Source organism: Alexandromys fortis, unplaced genomic scaffold (assembly GCF_014885135.2).
Source record: "Alexandromys fortis isolate MF-2015 unplaced genomic scaffold, M_Fortis_MF-2015_v1.1 scaffold_151, whole genome shotgun sequence".
Classification (NCBI taxonomy): Eukaryota; Metazoa; Chordata; class Mammalia; order Rodentia; family Cricetidae; genus Alexandromys; species Alexandromys fortis.
Window position 1 is genome coordinate 1,925,382 of NW_026068043.1, and position 17,110 is coordinate 1,942,491.

The window sequence follows — 17,110 nt, forward strand, 5'->3', positions numbered from 1 at the left end:
TGGAATGATAGCATGTGGTCTTAACCACTGAGCAATCTCTCCAACCCCTAAGATTCATATTTTCTTTCAGCAACAGGATGGCGGCATACGTGCCTGTTTTGCTAGTATTTGAGAGGTAAAGGAAGGGTAATGAGTTATACAAGCCCAGCTTTGGCTACATACCAAGTTCAAGGCCATGATTTCACATCTGTCTCTCTTATACAGGACGGATATGCTTGGCTGTGTGTCAGGCGCACATGTATGTGGACACACTGAAATTGGTGTGGAAGTCAGAGATCAACCTTGGTGTCATTCTTCAAGCATTATCTATATTGGATTTTTTAAGGAGGCTATCTCACTGGCCTGGAGTTTGACATGTGCGCTTAGAGGGCCCCAGGAATCTGCCTGTTTCTGCCTCCAGGTTTATGTGTGGATTCTAGGGATTGAAATTAGATCCTCCCACAGCCTGCGTGGCAACTACCTTTACTATCTCCCCAGCCCTGTACATTAAATCTCTGCTACTGCAGTCCAAATATCTAATCACTAAAAATTTTAAATATTTGTGGCAATAATTCAATCATCCCACATTGTATCTAAAAAATTCATAACACTACTTTCGACCACATAAATATATACAATTAGAATCTGTCAATCTAAATGAGGAGAAAAAGTAATTTTGCTCTGACCTCTTGCATGAGGTATGAGGAAGAACAATAGGAAAACAGCTGGCTAATTTCCAATGTGTACTCATAAAAACACGACATATTTGCAGTTTTACATTTTCTGTCTACCAGTGAACCAGACATTAATTTCCTCCCATACACACAGTTGATCAACAACTCAAAGCAAGGCCCTGGGGCCCATTAAAGGTCCCTGCTCCCACTGAAAACACAGAACCAGCTTTAGTTTTCACTGTCTCTAGGAGGTTTGGAGCAATATGAACCAAAAGAGATTTCCTGACCCGCAGGCAAAGGTTAAGCCAGTGGATTCCCGATGGTTCTAGAAGAGCAGAACTTGGCTGGAATGATGGCTCGGTCATGAAGAGCACATTCTGCTCTTGCAGACAACCTGAGCTCAGTTACCAACAACCCTGTCTGGCAACTCACAACCTGCAACTCCAGCTTCAGGGCATCCGATGCCCTCTTCTGGCCTCTGTGGGCACTGCACTCATGTGCACACACTCACATTCAGATACACACATGTACACATGCATAAAAACAAATCTTTACAGGATGGAACTGTCCTTTCTTTTGGGCCCCACCTGAATTTAGTGCAGATAATATTGATAATGAACAAACACTGTGATCGTCCCTGTGAGGTGGCTCAGAGGATAAAGGTACTTGCTGCCCAGCTTGATGACCTGAGTTGCATTTCTTGGACCTACACAACAGAAAATGAGCTACTCCTTAATTTGTTTTCTGACAACACATGCAACCAGGCAAATACATATGCATGCAGGTATACACACACACACACTCATACACACACATCCTGGGGAGTGAGTGATAACTAAACAAATGTAATTCTATAAAAGGACAGAATACTTGACATCAACAATTTAGATGAGCAATGATCTAATTTGCTTAATTTCAAAGATGTGAGGTGAGTTCATCATGGAGGGGGCTCAAGGCTGACCAAAGCAGCTTACATCACAGCAGTCAGGAAACGGGAGGGGAAATGCTTTGCTTGTGAGTTATCTCCCTTATAAGCAAGTTTTTACCTTTATTTATTTATTTATTTATTTGGTGTGTAAATGCACATTTGCTCACTTGCATGTTCACCCTAGCATGTGTGTGGAGGTAAGAGGACAACCCATGGATAGTGGTCCTGGTGATTGAGCCCAGGTAGCCATGCTTGGTGACAGGTGGCTTTACCTACTGAGCCATCCGTCTCACTCATGCCTTTCTCTTCTTGCTTCTTGTACTCATTCTAGGCTCCCAGCACATGGCATGGGATGGTTCACACTCAGGTTAAGTTTACTCCTTAGTCAATCCTTGCTGGGAAGGTGTCCCACAATCCAATCAATCTGGCCATCAAAATGAACCATTCCAAACACATGCCAAGCATTGATTGCCTCCTTCTTTAGGTTCTGTTTAAGGCTATCATTGGGGGAAAAAACCCCAATGGCAAGAAATGTGGCTTAGTTGTAAGAATGCTTACCTAGCAAGCGTGAAGAACTGGGTTTGAAACCCGACACTGCATAACCCCGGGCTTGGTGGTACATGCTTGTCATCTTAGCACTGGGGAGGTAGGAAAATCAAGAGTTCAAGGCCATCCTTGGATAGTAAGTGAATTTAAAGCCACATTGCACTAGCTGAGACCCTGCCTGAAAACAAAAAGAAATGTTTTCAACCTATTGATGGGAGTCTAACACAGATAGACGTGCATGTGTGACTATTGCCTACTTTTCTCATTGCTGTGAGGAAAATGCCTGACAGTAATAAACATGAAAACAGTATTTATTTGGCTCACAGTCCATCATGATGGGGAAGGCATATTGGAAGGAGCATGAAGCAGCTTGTCATGTTACATCCATGGCAAGGAAAGAGCAAGAAACAAATGCTGCAGCTTGACTCCCATTCTTCTTCTATTCAGCAGAGGACCCCACCCCATGGACTAGTGCCGCTCACATGGAGGGAAGGCCGACCCTCAACGTATCATCGTTCCATGGGAAACACTATTACAGACACACCCAAATGTGTGTCTCCTAGGAGATCCCAAAGCCAGTCAGGTTGAAAATTAACCCCACAATAAGCTAGCCATTATCTGTTTCACTGGTTGTAATAAGAAGAAATTATATGCACTCTTTCACCCAAATTAAAGGGTTACCCAGAGGTATAACAAGTGATCTCGGAAAGGCTTTGAATCCCAGCCTTCATGCAAATGAGGCAGGCTTGCCACTTCTTGCCAGGAGTCACACTTGAGCTGTTCCTGCCTCCTGTGAGCCCCACAGTCAGTCCCAACAGCCACTCGTTCTGCAAAGCTAAGCTTTCAAGCCTTGATCCCTTACAAAACACAGAGGGCCACAGACCTACACTAAAGGATCCTGTGCGGTGTGATTTGACTTAGTGGCTCTGATTTTATCCTTTGTACTGTGCAAAGGGGGAGGGGGGAGCGGCTCTGTTTTATCAGCAGCTACACGGGTAAGCATATTGTGCACTTCAATTAGACTCCTTTTATCTAGTGCTGCCTCCTGCTTTAAGTGAAACGCTGCCTTGTGTTTCTGCCCTCCCCGGGCAGGCACGCACAGCCCATGTGGAGGCTCCAATATGCTTTATTAAACAGAAAATTAATACAATGCCACGGTGTCGGCTGGCGGCTCCTTGAGTGTTAAAGACCTCAAAGTATTTTTATTATCAAAACCCAATTTTAGCTTGCAAAAGACTGGGAGCCTGGAGACTTTCATAGACACATGCTTTCTCCCCAGGGAGAATTAGCCAGGTCTCAAGGTGGAGGTTTGGCTGGTACTGATGAGAAGAGGAGATAGAAATTGGCTAGGTAATGCTCAGGGAAAAGACCTCTAAAAGCTAAATGCCAGAAATGTCCTTGGGCTCCCTTACCAGATGTCAGACAGGCTGGGAGGTTTTAAGCCAAGATATCTCTGATTCCACCATGGCCAGAGGCCCCAGATGCCAGAAAGGGCATGTCTGTCTGTCTGTCTGTCTGTCTGTCTGTCTGTCTCTGTTGTCTGTCGGTCTGTTGTTTTTGTTTTAATCCCTTAAAGGCACCCCTTTCCTGAGATGTGAATGAAACTGTATGGCACCTGGACAGCAGGAATGAAAAGAGGATTGAGCTGCTGTACCCCCTCACTCCTTCAGCTCTCCAGGAAAACCTTAGCAACTCCATGTCCCCCTCCCAGAGACAGTTCCCCCCTGCTATACAGGGGCGTTGCTTGCTTGCTCTTAAAACCCCTGTAAAATGCCTCTTTCTAAAGCTCACCCTCTGTGGCCCTTGAATTCATTCTTCACATTCATGAGATAAGAACCCCAAAGCCACTTGTTTTGGTAGCTTTGATGGGTATTGAGTTTCCAAGACCCTAGTCCCACAAGCCAAGCCCACCGAGGAACTAGGAGAGGCTCAATGGCTATCAAAGACACTCAGCTATTCCTGTATCAGTACCACGGGGCAGCCAAAACAACAGGGGATTAGACGGACAAAGCCAAGCACCTGACTGTATCCAGAGCAAGAGCAAAACTGGGGCTGGGGAGATGGTTTGCTGGGTAACGTGCTTGCTCTACAGACCCGAGGGACCTGAGTGCAGGAGCAAACATTTGTACTCCTAGCACTCACATGGGGAGATGGGTGGAAAAACAGGGAGAATTCTGGGATGCTTACACACCAGGGAGCCCACTATTCCGAAATTAAGTGACAGTAGCAGTGGAATTTAGGGACATTTCTATAACTTCTATTTACTCGATAAGTGTTTAATGACTCCCTACCATGCTAGTTACTATAGGTCCCAGGAAGAGGGTGCTGAGCGGGGATCTAGTCTTCAAGAGCCCCCATCTAATGAGTGGAAGGCAAAGACGATGCAAAACTGCATGTGGCCAACACCAGTGCTCCGATTGCACACCCAATCTCCATTCAAGTTCTCCATTTTTCTCGCTATCAGATGGCAATTTGCTTGGGCTCTCGTTATGAGCTATTCTAAACTCACTACCTGAATCATTCAAAGCTAAGGAGGCTAGTGACAGAGGTCTGGACAATCCTATATGGTCTATTGCAGGGTGGGGGAGACCTAGATTACCTTCTATGGAAGGAAGACCATCATTAAGAGGCCAAAAACCAAAATGGATCAGGTCCTCATCATGGAATTTGCACAAGCTTGGTCCAGAAATCTAGACTGTAGCTCTGGACTGCAGTAACCAGATAGCTACAGCCCAGCACCCAGTAATCAGAGCCAGCCTTCCCTGAGACCTACCATTGACCAACCAAGACTTATTTGCACAGGATCTATTTATATAGGTCTATTTGCATGCCCCGTATTTACATAGTGGGGGTTACAAGACTGGAAACTATGTACACAGTTGCTCACACTGACCTCCCCAGAGTGTACACAGGCCAGACTGGACTTCCCACAGCTACATAACAGAATCACGAGCTGAGTAACTGACCCATAGAAACTCGCCATTAACCCAAGCAGTTCTCTCTGATGCAGTCTCATTTCCACCCCACAAACACATCTTGGGTTTTATGACTAAGTAGTGTTTCTGCCAATATCTTCCCTCCTGCCCAACTTTGCAATATAACTAATGAATAGTAAACTTCTTTCTGTTATAAGTTTTAAATGACTCAGAGAGGGAGGATATCGATAGAAGACCATTGGGACTTGGAAGGATAAGGAGATGCTGATAGCAAAGTCAGCACGTGTGTAACCTGGAATACGGCTTTGTTCTTCCCAGACACCTTTGAAAAGCTCACAAACGGGGCTAAATCTTCGTTTATAATCAACAAAAATCATGACTTTCCCTGCCACCCTGTGAGCTAGGCTTTTGCCTCAGGGATGCTTCCGGTGGTACAGGTATTCTGAGGAACCTTGATCTTGTCCATTTACAGGATGTTTGGGAAAGGGGTTGAAAGAGGAGAAATGCAGACCAGAATGGAGGAGGACTTGCATGTCCGAAAGCTGGACCCGAACGGCAGGACCACGGAGTGTCAACGCCAAGAGAGTGTGGGCTGAGGAAAGAGGTGTGGATGTGAGCCTGTGTGTGAGGACGGGAGATAGGCACTGAGTTATGAGCAGTTCTGAAAGTCAGATCAAGAAACCAGTGAGGCTGTATGAGGGGGAGTCACGTGCAGAGCAGAGGGTTGCTGTGGAGGCAGGAGGGGGTGGGGAGACAGCTTGGTGCTGCTGCTGCTGCTGAAGTTCTTCCATGCTAGAGACAGAACCCATGGCCTCCTGTCTGCTAGATAAGCACTCTACCACTGAGCTATGGCCCATCTTTTCTCACACACTCACACACACACACACACACACACACACACACACACACAAATATACCCACATCTTCTAGTTACCCATCTCTGTCCCTGGTTCTGAAACCCAGTATTTGTATTATTGAAAGCTATCTGCATTTGGATCTGTGAGAACCAGAAATTTGGCTTTCAGATTTCCCCAACGGACTTCTGGCTTTGCTCGCTTGTTTTTCAAACTTATGTGTATGTGTGTATGTCTATGTGAACGTGTGCACGCCACTTGTATGTTAGTACCTTCAGAGGTCAGAAGATGGTCTCAGATCCCCTGTGAGCTGCTTGGCATGAGTGCTGGGAATAGAACTCAGGTCGTTCAGAAGAGAGAGTGCTCTTAACTGCTGAGCACTCTCTCCATCTCCCATCTTGAGACTTTTAAACAAACACATAAGCTGTGGAGATGATCTGTGGGTAAAGCAGATGCTGCACAAGCATGAGGACCTGGGTTCAAATCCCCAGAATTCTTGTAAAGCCAGATACAGAAATGTGTGTCTATAATCTCCAGTAGGATGGGAGATGGAAAGAGGAGAATCCCGACACATTCAAGAGACAGCTAGCTTGGTTACACAGTGGCATACCAAAAGAGATCCTAAACACAGTGGAAGGTGAAGATGGAGATCCAAGGTCATCCTCTGGCCTCTACACACTTCCAGTCACACACTCTAGCGCGCGCGCACACACACACACACACACACACACACCAGCACATACAAACACACACACCAGCACACTTCTAATAAACAGTTTTGAACATTCCGTCTGATTATTAGGCACTGTTCTAAGTGCCTGACATGCATTTAATCAATTTAATCAACACACCCCATGGGAAAGTTTTCCTTTCCAGTATTTTGTGTTTTGTGTGAAGCTGTGTAAGGCTTCCAGTGTGGAGTTGTGTCCCCCGGGGCAGAGGGGAGCCGGATGCTGCCTGCTCCCTGCCGCTTACAATGTCTCCAGCAGGAGGTTGGAAATGTGTACTTATGGACTGAGCCCCCTGAGAAAGCAACGCAGCAGCTGAGCCCGGGAGGGAAGGCAATCAGGTAGAGAGAAAAACAGCACATATGTCAGGACATTCACCAAGCCCAAGACTGAGCACTAATTGGACTTCACGGGTTATTAAAATGAACAGAAAAGAGGATGCGAAGTTGAGAGAGGAATGTGTTGGGAGGAACTGGGGGATGTAAATAGGAGGCAGATATAAACATATTTCCTTGAATATGTGTAGGAAATTCTCAAAGAATAAATAATAAATAAATCAATACATGAATAAATAAACAAACAAAACAGCAGCAGAAGTGATGTCAGATGTCTAGGCTCACCCAGAGGCTCCCTCCCACTCCGTGCAGGCTAGATGGCTTCTGTGTGGTCCCCCAGGTACAAATCCCAGGCAGCAGCTACCTCCGGAGCTGCACGAGTGCCTGAGCCTCTTCAACAGCCAGTTCTAGCCCCGTTCCTTGATTTAATTACACTGCAGCTTGTAATAGGGAGCCAGCATCCTCCCAGACATGATGAATATTAAGCCCATAGACCTGTAATCTCTTCCAGCGGGCACGCTCCCGTTTCTGCATATTAATTGCACACTAGTTCATTGTTCTTACATTTTGCATCCTTGGTCTTGTGATTGGCACCTCCTCACCATAATAATCCCCAGTAGTTTGCCCAACAATAATTTCATTATGCATGTGGCTGCTTATAAGAAGGTATGCATGCATGTGTGTATGCATTCACCCATGTACCATTGCACGCATGCACGCATGCACACATGAACCCATGCACTTATGCACCCATGCACACATTCATCCGTGCACCTGTGAACCCATGCATCCATGAGCTCATGCACCCATGGTCAACTTCTTCAGGATACCATTTATCTTGGCTTTGTGTTTTGAAGCAGGTCCCTCACTAACCTGGAACTCGCCAAGCAGTCTGAGCTGGCTTGCCAGGAAACCTCTAACTTCTGTCTCCTTGGCACTGAGATTACAAACGAATACCACACAACATACTGGGCTTTTTATGTAGGTTGTGAGGACTGAATCTCGAGTCTCCTTCGTTGCACGGCAAGTATTTTAAAATGTTCCCCTTTCTGGAATCCTGTGTTAATGCACCTCTAGCCAGGTTCAGCCACCAGGCTTCCACATCTGCCCTTGTCCTCTGATTAAACGTGAACATTCCTATATGGATCTTGTACTGATCACAGGTCCTAAATCCATTCTTACCCCCAAACCCGTCTCAGCACTACAATGCAAAGGAGAAGGCTCTTCTTCGCCTTTGCTTCGTTGAGAAGTTGGCTTGCTTCATTCATTTCAAGAACTTCTGTGTGATCTTTCCAGCCACTCACCAGTCTAGGTTTCACTTGCACAAGCATTCTTAACAAGCACTTACTTTCTGTAGCCCTGGTCATTGAACTCGGGGCCTTGTGCATGCTAAGCAAATTTACTACAGCTTCACAGCACCTTCGCCCTTATGCCAGCACTTGACACCTGGATGCAAGCTCAAACTCCAGCTAATTCAGAGCCACTTGTTAACTACAAGCAAGCTGTTTTCCAAAGGAGGGTTGGAAGCCAAGAGTGGAGGCACTGGTTTCTCCATACAGGCATATTGGGATTTCACCTGTGCTCTAAGAAATTCACTGACCACCAGCAGAGCTCTTGTAACATAAAGTCAACATTGTTTCACCAGTTCCTAGCAGCCGTTGATCACTGGCTCCTCCCTTCTACACTAGACGCAGAGGCCATCTTTCCATGAGAATTTTGTTTGGAGAAAACTGAAAGATTCATTAGGCTGAACTTGCATATTTTGTCTCAGCGTGCTCTGATGAGCCTATTTGAACCAGATAATGGTGTAGTCCATTGGAAGTGTCTGGTAGTCCCGAGATGCCCTGAACTGTACATCTGTAAAGTCTATTAGAATATGCACCTGATTAATACTGTCTGTGAATTGATCAGATTGACTGCACTAGCTCCAAGATCCTCCCTTTAAGAGCATCAATTATCCTTGTAAGAACAATGGAGTACTTATTAAGGAAGATGAATGTGTGTGTGGTGTGTGTATGTGTGTGTGTGTCTAGAGAAGCTGTCCAGCAAATGCTCTGAATCCACATGTCTCCACCTCTCTAGAGCTGGGATTACAAATACTTCCCACTTTGAGTTGTTTTGATTTTTAAGCATCAGTACTAGATACCGAGTTCGGATCCTCCTGTTTGCAAGCCAAGAAGTCTACTGGACTAAGCTGTTTCTCTAGTTCCCAAGAAAGAGGATAGTGATGATGATAATGCTGGATGCAATGATGGCAATGATGAGGATGGTAATGTTGATAATAATGCTGAGAGTGGCAAGTAGGTTACTTTATAAGACTATCGTGAAAATGATGACATGCATATAAACTGTAGAGTCCCCTGTTGAGTAGTTGATTTACCTAGATGTGATGATGCCTACTATTTTTAGGGCTGGGCTCATTATTTGACTAACAGAGATGTCTCTCCTATTGGCATCGTCATATGACATTATCATCTATAAACATGATTGGCTATATAGATCCTTATCCCATGTCTCACGTGGCCCATCAAACACATGTGACTTCACACCAGCTTTAACTGTGCAGTGGGATATTTGTGTCCTCTGGAACCTGTGTGTAATATCCCTTGCCTTTTACGTCAATAGCATTAATACAGAGCCAGGTGAGCATGATGGGAGGCCATTTGCAGAGATGGAGTGGTATGCAAATGTATGGGATATTTATAACACTCAACAAGAAAGTTTTCAGAAAAGATGAGCCATAGAGTAAATCCTTTTATTAATCAGAAGAAACACTGATAGATACACTGCCTAAAGATCCAGAGTGTGATAAACCTCAGCTTTAAACCCACTCAGATTAATTTACTATACCTTCATATTGAGGTTAGTGTAAAGTCAATAGCAACAGGAAGGAAGGAAGGAAGGAAGGAAGGAAGGAAGGAAGGAAGGAAGGAAGGAAGGAAGGGAGGGAGGGAGGGAGGGAGGGAAGGAAAGAAGGAAGAGAAGGAAAATGGGAGGTGTAGAGGAAAGGAGGAGGAGTGGAGGGAAGGGAGAGAGGAAAGAGAAGGAAAGGAAGATAAAAGGACCATCATATTGAAATTAGTATCAGTATTAATCAACAGCTATTTAAATAAATGACTGGATGGATGAATGGGTGGATGAATGAATGAATGAATGATCACAATATAACAAAAAGCAGTAGTATTCCCACAGCACTAACTCCCTGTGCCATTTGAAAATTCCTCCATATAATTAGCTTCCTGGATGATCAGCAGGCAGCATAAATCTTTATTGGTCCTATTAATGTGAATTATTGAAGAACCACTCTCCCTACCACGTTTTATTAAGAAGCATGACACATGTTTTATGGTGTGTCTCTTCACTGTGCATCAAGTGTGTGAGATAAATATACAAAGGATTTACTAGGCACGCAGTCAAGACTTGGCGGTGCACGTGCTTGTATTTGGCTTGTACAGCTTTGCTGGGTTTCAACTCTTGTTACGCACACCAAGGTTCACCAGCTAACCAAAGACTCTGTACACCATTACCATGGTCAAACCACCATTCCTCATCTGCAAACTCTATCAGCCTGGTCCTCTGTTTTTGAGGCGGCAGCTTTTTTAAAAAGATTTACTTATTTATTTGTTTATTTATTTATTTGTAACATATTTGAATGTTGTGCCTGCATGTATGTGTGTGTACCACAAGCATGCCTGCTGCCTATAGAGGTTAGAAGAGGAACTGAACCCAGGTCCTCTATATGAGTAACATGTGCTTTTTAACTATGATCCTGTATCTATCCATTCCTGAGGCTGTACTTTTTTATATTCTGTTCTCTTGAAGGTTACGGGCACACAGTTGATGTCACATGTGGACTCCAGCATTGGTGACACCCTATCTTTTCACTCCTGTTGCAAAGTCCTGATAGTAAGTGTTAGCTGTCAACTTGACCAGGTCTAGAATCACCTAGCAGACAAGTCTTCGGGCATGCCTGCTGAGAAAGACTTAGATTGGATTACTGCTAAGTGTACCTAAGAGAGACTGCTTTGAGTAGGTTAATCAAAGTGGGAAGAAACACTGTGCCATGGGTTGGGGTTCTGGCTGAAGAAGGAAAAAGTGAGCTGAGCACCAGCGTCCATCTCTCTCTGCCTCCTGACTGTGGATGCCACGTGACCAGCCGCCTCACGCTCCTGCTGCCATGGCTTCCCTGCCACGATGGGCTGTGTCCTCTAAACATGAGCTGAAATAAACCCTTCCTTCTGTAAGTTGCTTTTGTCAGGTGTTTTCTTGCTACAAGAAGGGAAACAAAGCATAGGCCATAGTCTCCGATTTATGGATTGTCCTGTGTTGTGCCCTTTTCTCCCTTACTTGGTGCGGAGCACGCATCCTTGTCTCTACTTGAATCCCACAAAGATAGCCCTTTCTGCCCAGTCCTTAGAACCCCACATGTTACCACACCCTTCCATGACAGTAGGTTGTTCTTTATGTGCATTTTCTGGCCTAACCTTAATACTGTAAAAATGTATGTGTGGCAGCTAGATAGATGACTCGGTGGTTAAGAGCACTTATTGCTCCTTCAGGGACCCAACCTCAGTTCCCAGACCCCATGTCAGGTGGTTCACAATACCAGCTTCAGGGGATCTGATGTCCTCTTCTAGCCTTTGTCTAATCACTTGTATACACACACACACACACACCAGAGAGACAGAGGCAGAGACAGAAAAAGAGAGAGAAGAAGAGGAAGAATAAGAGGAGAAGGAAGGGGAGGATGAAGGGGAGGAGGAGAAGACAAGAAGAAGAAGAAGAAGAAGAAGAAGAAGAAGAAGAAGAAGAAGAAGAAGAAGAAGAAGAAGAAGAAGAAGAAGAAAGAGAAGAAGAAGGAGGAGGAGAAATCTTTTCAAAAGATGAATGGGGTTGATATTCAGTTCTTAAAGACAGATATATGAAAATGGCAATGTAGGAACACCCAGCTCAGGAATGAAATGACAACTAATTTGTATGATGACAAATTCAAAGACTTGACCAGGTACTCCCCCACCCCCATCCTGCAGGTATCCCTCTGTCTTCCCTTGGGGAACTGGCTGGTCAGTCCATCAGTGCATTTATTCTGTCAGATGTCACCATGTGGCATCCAGACCCCTCAACTGCATGGCTTAGGCCAGGAAATGGAAGGCTGTCAATGTCAGAGCCATCTCATTGCTACCACATGCCTTTCTTGTCATATGGATTTTCAATACATTTCTGCCTGGCTTTGTTAATCTAAGCCATGACCTTGCTCTTAGCTGCCGGCTCTCTTTAATTATTACTATCAACTGCAACCAGCTTGAGTCAGTACGTGTCTAAGTTATCCACGCTCTGTCAATTCTAACCATAAGATTTCCTGAGGAGATGACTCAATTGGTAAAGTGCCTGCAAGCAGAGGGATCTGAGTTCAGATCTCCAGTGCCCACATACAAAGCCAAGGATGGAGGCACGTAACTCTAACACCAGAGCTGGGACAACAGAGACAGAACCATCCCCAGCATCTGCTGGTCTTCCAGCCTAACCAATCAGCAAGCTCCAGGTCTGGTGAGAGGACCCTGCCTCAGAAACAAGGTGAGGAATGACCAAGAGAAGACCCAATCATCCCATGTCAAACTCTGGCTTCCACATATGTCCACAAAGGGGGACACACTGGCACATAGCATGCAGAGACACATGCATACACACAGGACACAATTTCTAGTCTGTGCTGGCACCTTTTTTCCATATATACATGCAGATACACTCACATACACATACCAATTTTAATTAGATTTTTTTCTTCACAATGGGAAATAGGCATTTATACACACATTGACTTATCCTTTAACTTTTCAGGTACAATTTTTTCTTGGAATAACTTAACTGCTGTTGGTTTTTTTTTTTAAAGGAAAGCATAAGTAAATTATAATAATATCAAAGAGATGAACTACTACTTTGAAAACTGAGATCTGAGCTTTGCAAAGCAGGACCCACAGGTTCCTGGATGATTAGACAAAATTTTGAAAAACAAAACCAAACTGTTAAAAAATATATATTTCTCCGAGGGCTAGGAGATGACTCAGAGGGTAAGACGTTTGCTATGCAAATATGAGGACTTGCATTTGATCATCAGAACCCACATAAAACAGGTCAGCACGGTGGAGCAGCACACTTAAAAACTCAAAACTGATGAAGTGGAGGTAGGCTGGTTCCTGGGGCTGATTGGCTAGCCAGTCTAACCAACATAGGGAATTCTAGGCTATTTAGAGAACCTGTCTCAAAAAAACAAAATGAGACCGGCTCTGTGGCTCAGTGGTAAAGCGCTCGCCTTTCATACATGAGGCTATATGTTCAACCCCTAGGATCGCCAATGAAAAGAAAAATAATGTCTGAACCAACTTTGGGTTGACAAGATGGCTCAGCAGGTAAAGGCACTTGCAGCCAAGATTGGCGACCTGATTTCCAGTGCCAAGACTCACAGGATAGAATGAGAGAGCTGACTTGCACAAAATGGCCTCTGACCTCCACATGTGTGCCACGGCACACACCCAAACAACAACAATAATACTAAATTAAATCAGTTTTTAAAACAATGACCACCAAAAGAAAAAAACTGAGCATGGTAGAGGGCTTCTGAGGAATGACGCCATGATTGTCCCCTGGCACCACACATACATGCACACACACACTAACACACATCCATACACACACACACACACACATATATACACACACATATACACATATATATATACATACACACATATATATACACACATATATACATATGTATACACATATACATACACATATATACACATATATACATACACATATATACACACACACACACACACACACATATATATATATATATATATATATATACACAAATGATATAGTCAGGAGTATAGAGTCTTCTACCACCCGGGGGGCAGACAGTTCTCTCATTGTGAGGGGCTCCAGCAGTAGAATAATGAAGCTCCTATTTGTAGCACTGAAGAGACTTTTCATATTTATTGCAGGTCCACCAAATTCCAGATGTGCACCACTCCAACATTCTGCAGAGATAATCCACGTATAAGGAGAAGTGGTTCCTTTGGCTCATGATGTTGAAGGCTTAATTATCCTGGTGTTTGGAGCCAATAATGAGGCCTTAGATCATGATGGAAGCCTGTGGGGAAACACGGCCATTCACCTCACAGCCAGGACACAGTAAAACAGAAAAACAAGGAAGAGAACAGGGCCCCTAAAAAGCCAGTACAAGCAATATGGGTAAATCCTGGTGCCACTGCCAGTGGCCCCTCAGTCTGCCTCAGCCGTACCACTGTCACCAGGGACTAGTCAGAGAAACTAGTTTGGGCACATGCTTGTTCCTTCCCTGGAAGACCAACATATCAACACACAGGAATTCAGAAACATTCCATATCCAAACTTAGCACCAGCAAGCTTGTTCTAGACATAGGATGCATAGTCTTCCACCCTATCCCATACTTATGGCCCAGAGGAGCGTGCACAAGTTGACAGACAAGGGTGTGTGTGATAAATATTTGAGAACCTTCATAAAAAGTCAGGCGTGGCTGCAAGCGCCTGCAAACCCAGCACTGGGGGCTGAAAACCGGTGAATCCTGAGAGTCAGTTAGCTAGCCAGCATAGTCAGAGAATGGCAACCTTATTTAGTGAGAAACCCTTGTCTCCAGAGATGGAAGGGGTTTGTATGAGCCCATGATAGTGTCATGTATAACCAAAAGGAGGGAGAACTCAGGGAGTGAGCCACGGCAGGGATGGGGAGGGATGTTCTTCTGGAACGAGGTATATTCCAGTCAAACTTTGCAGCAGTGTAGGATTAGGCCGACTGGGAAAGGAAGCAGAAGGAAGAGCAGGTGGGAGGCAATGGATGGTGGGAAGAGCAGGGCATGTGTGGGGAAGTTGGGTCTGCAGTACGGAGTAGAAGAGAACATGCTGGGGAAACGAGCCAGGGCCAGGCCGTAGCAGAACTTGTAGGTTATGGAGCAGAGCCCAGAGCTTGGAATGCGTCCCACAACTAAGACAGAACTCTTGAAGCCTTGCAATCAGGAGGCTGTGTGTGATGAAATGCGCATTTTAGAAAGATTAGAATGATTACTCGGTGTGGAACATGGTGGGGGGAGGGGAGAGGGAACGAGACAAGAATCAAGGCACAGTGACCAATTAAGAGCTCACTGGAATAATAGGAGCTAAAAATAATGCAGCCCTTGAACTGAGCAGAGCATCGCTTTACCAAAAAAGCACAGCAATGCTCTCCCGCTGGCCGCTTCTTATCTTGTTCTTCCAATGGAAGCCAAAAAAACATTGTGCTAAATTGCCGGCATCTCTGCATGGATCCAAAGGAACCGGGGCCAAGTATACAGATTGCTGGAGACCGCAGTGGATACTGGAATGGAGCATCAAAACATTAGCAGCCAAGGACTGGGGAGGTGGCTCATTCGGGTAATTGCTTGCCATGAAAACATGAGGACCAGAGTTCGATCCCCAGCACCCATGTAAAGAGCGGGCCAGCCTAGAATGTTGAATGACTTCTAATACTGATTGTAGAGATAGATAATTAAATAAATGTATTTTTGACATGTGGTCCCTGCAGAATAAAATCCAAACAGATAGAGCCTCGGTGGTTAAACCCTTTGCCTTTAAAGCATGAATAGTTCAGAGACCCAGAAAACAATGTGAATGCCAAGTAGCCATGGTAACCTGTCTGTAATTCCAGTCTCATAAGAGAGAGGTGCTGGATCCACAGAACGAGCTGTCCTAGCCATATCGGTGAACTCTGAGTTTGATTGAGAGGGTCAGTTTCAATGAATAAGGTGAAAGAGTGATCATGAATGATCTCTGACATCAACCTTGGGCCTCCACTTGAAAACACACACATCCACATGCACCTGCATAGAAATGTGCCTGCCCACACATGTGCAAAGCAAGCATGTATATACACACATATACATACCTACCTGCACACACATTGGAAGGGAAATTAAAGCAGAAAGAGAGCCAATGGACCTTGAAGGATTAACACGTTGCTCCTTTATTTAAAATACCAAATTGGGGTTGGAGCAATGGCTCAGTAGTTAAGAGCATTTGTTGCCCTTGCAGAAGACCTGAGTTAGGTTCCTGGGACATATGATGGACAGTTCACAGGCACCTGTAACTAGTAACTCCAACTCCAGGGCGTTTACCACCCTCTCCTGGTGTCTGTGGACACAGAGCAAGCATGTCTGCGCACACACATGCGTGCACGCACACACACACACATACACACACACACACTTTAAAAAGAAACTAAAATTTAAAACTTCAGAAAGCCACCCAATGTCTACTTGGAGTCCCTTGAAAAGTTGATTGTTTCCCAGGTGTGGAAAAAAAAAAAAAAACATGGCAGGAAAGGAATTATCAGAGGAAATAACATCCCATTTTCTAGGCAGATTAAGTCTCCATCATGGCCTCATTCTCTCCCCCATTTTGACGATTTTCACCTTCTGAGAGAAGAACAGGTGAATCTCTATAGTAGGAACATAACCTGTGATGCATGCATACGATGGAATGTTATGTAGCCGTAAATGAAGGAACATTTGACACGTGCTACAGAAAGAATAAAACCTGAGAACATTGTAACAACTGAGACCACATGAGCCAGCTCACGCCAAGCTAGATCCATACAATTCCACCGACGTGAGGGTAGAGAGAGCAGTCTGCTCCACGGAGACAGGAAATCAAGCGGCGCTTCCCGGTGGCTGGGGAGAGATGAGCATGGGAGCTATTTACTCAGTTACAATTTCAGTTTTTCACGTGGCAAGTTCTGGAGATGGATGGTGGTGACTGTCGCTCAACAACGGGAGTGCCCTTAATACGACTGAACAACACACTTAGAAAAAAGATGGATATGGTGGGTTTTATGTGATGTACATTTTAACACAATTAAAATAAGAAAAATATCACGTGTCTGTAAGGGAGAGCGGTAGCAGAAGGTTAGTCAATACCAAATCCATTATGCCAGTATTTTTCAAACTCAGTAAAATGTTCTCTCTTCCATTCCCCTGTTTGTTCACTAGAGAACTATACAGAGACCATCCTGGTATCCTTATCGCTTGGGGAACCCCAACTTTAACCCCTTGTGT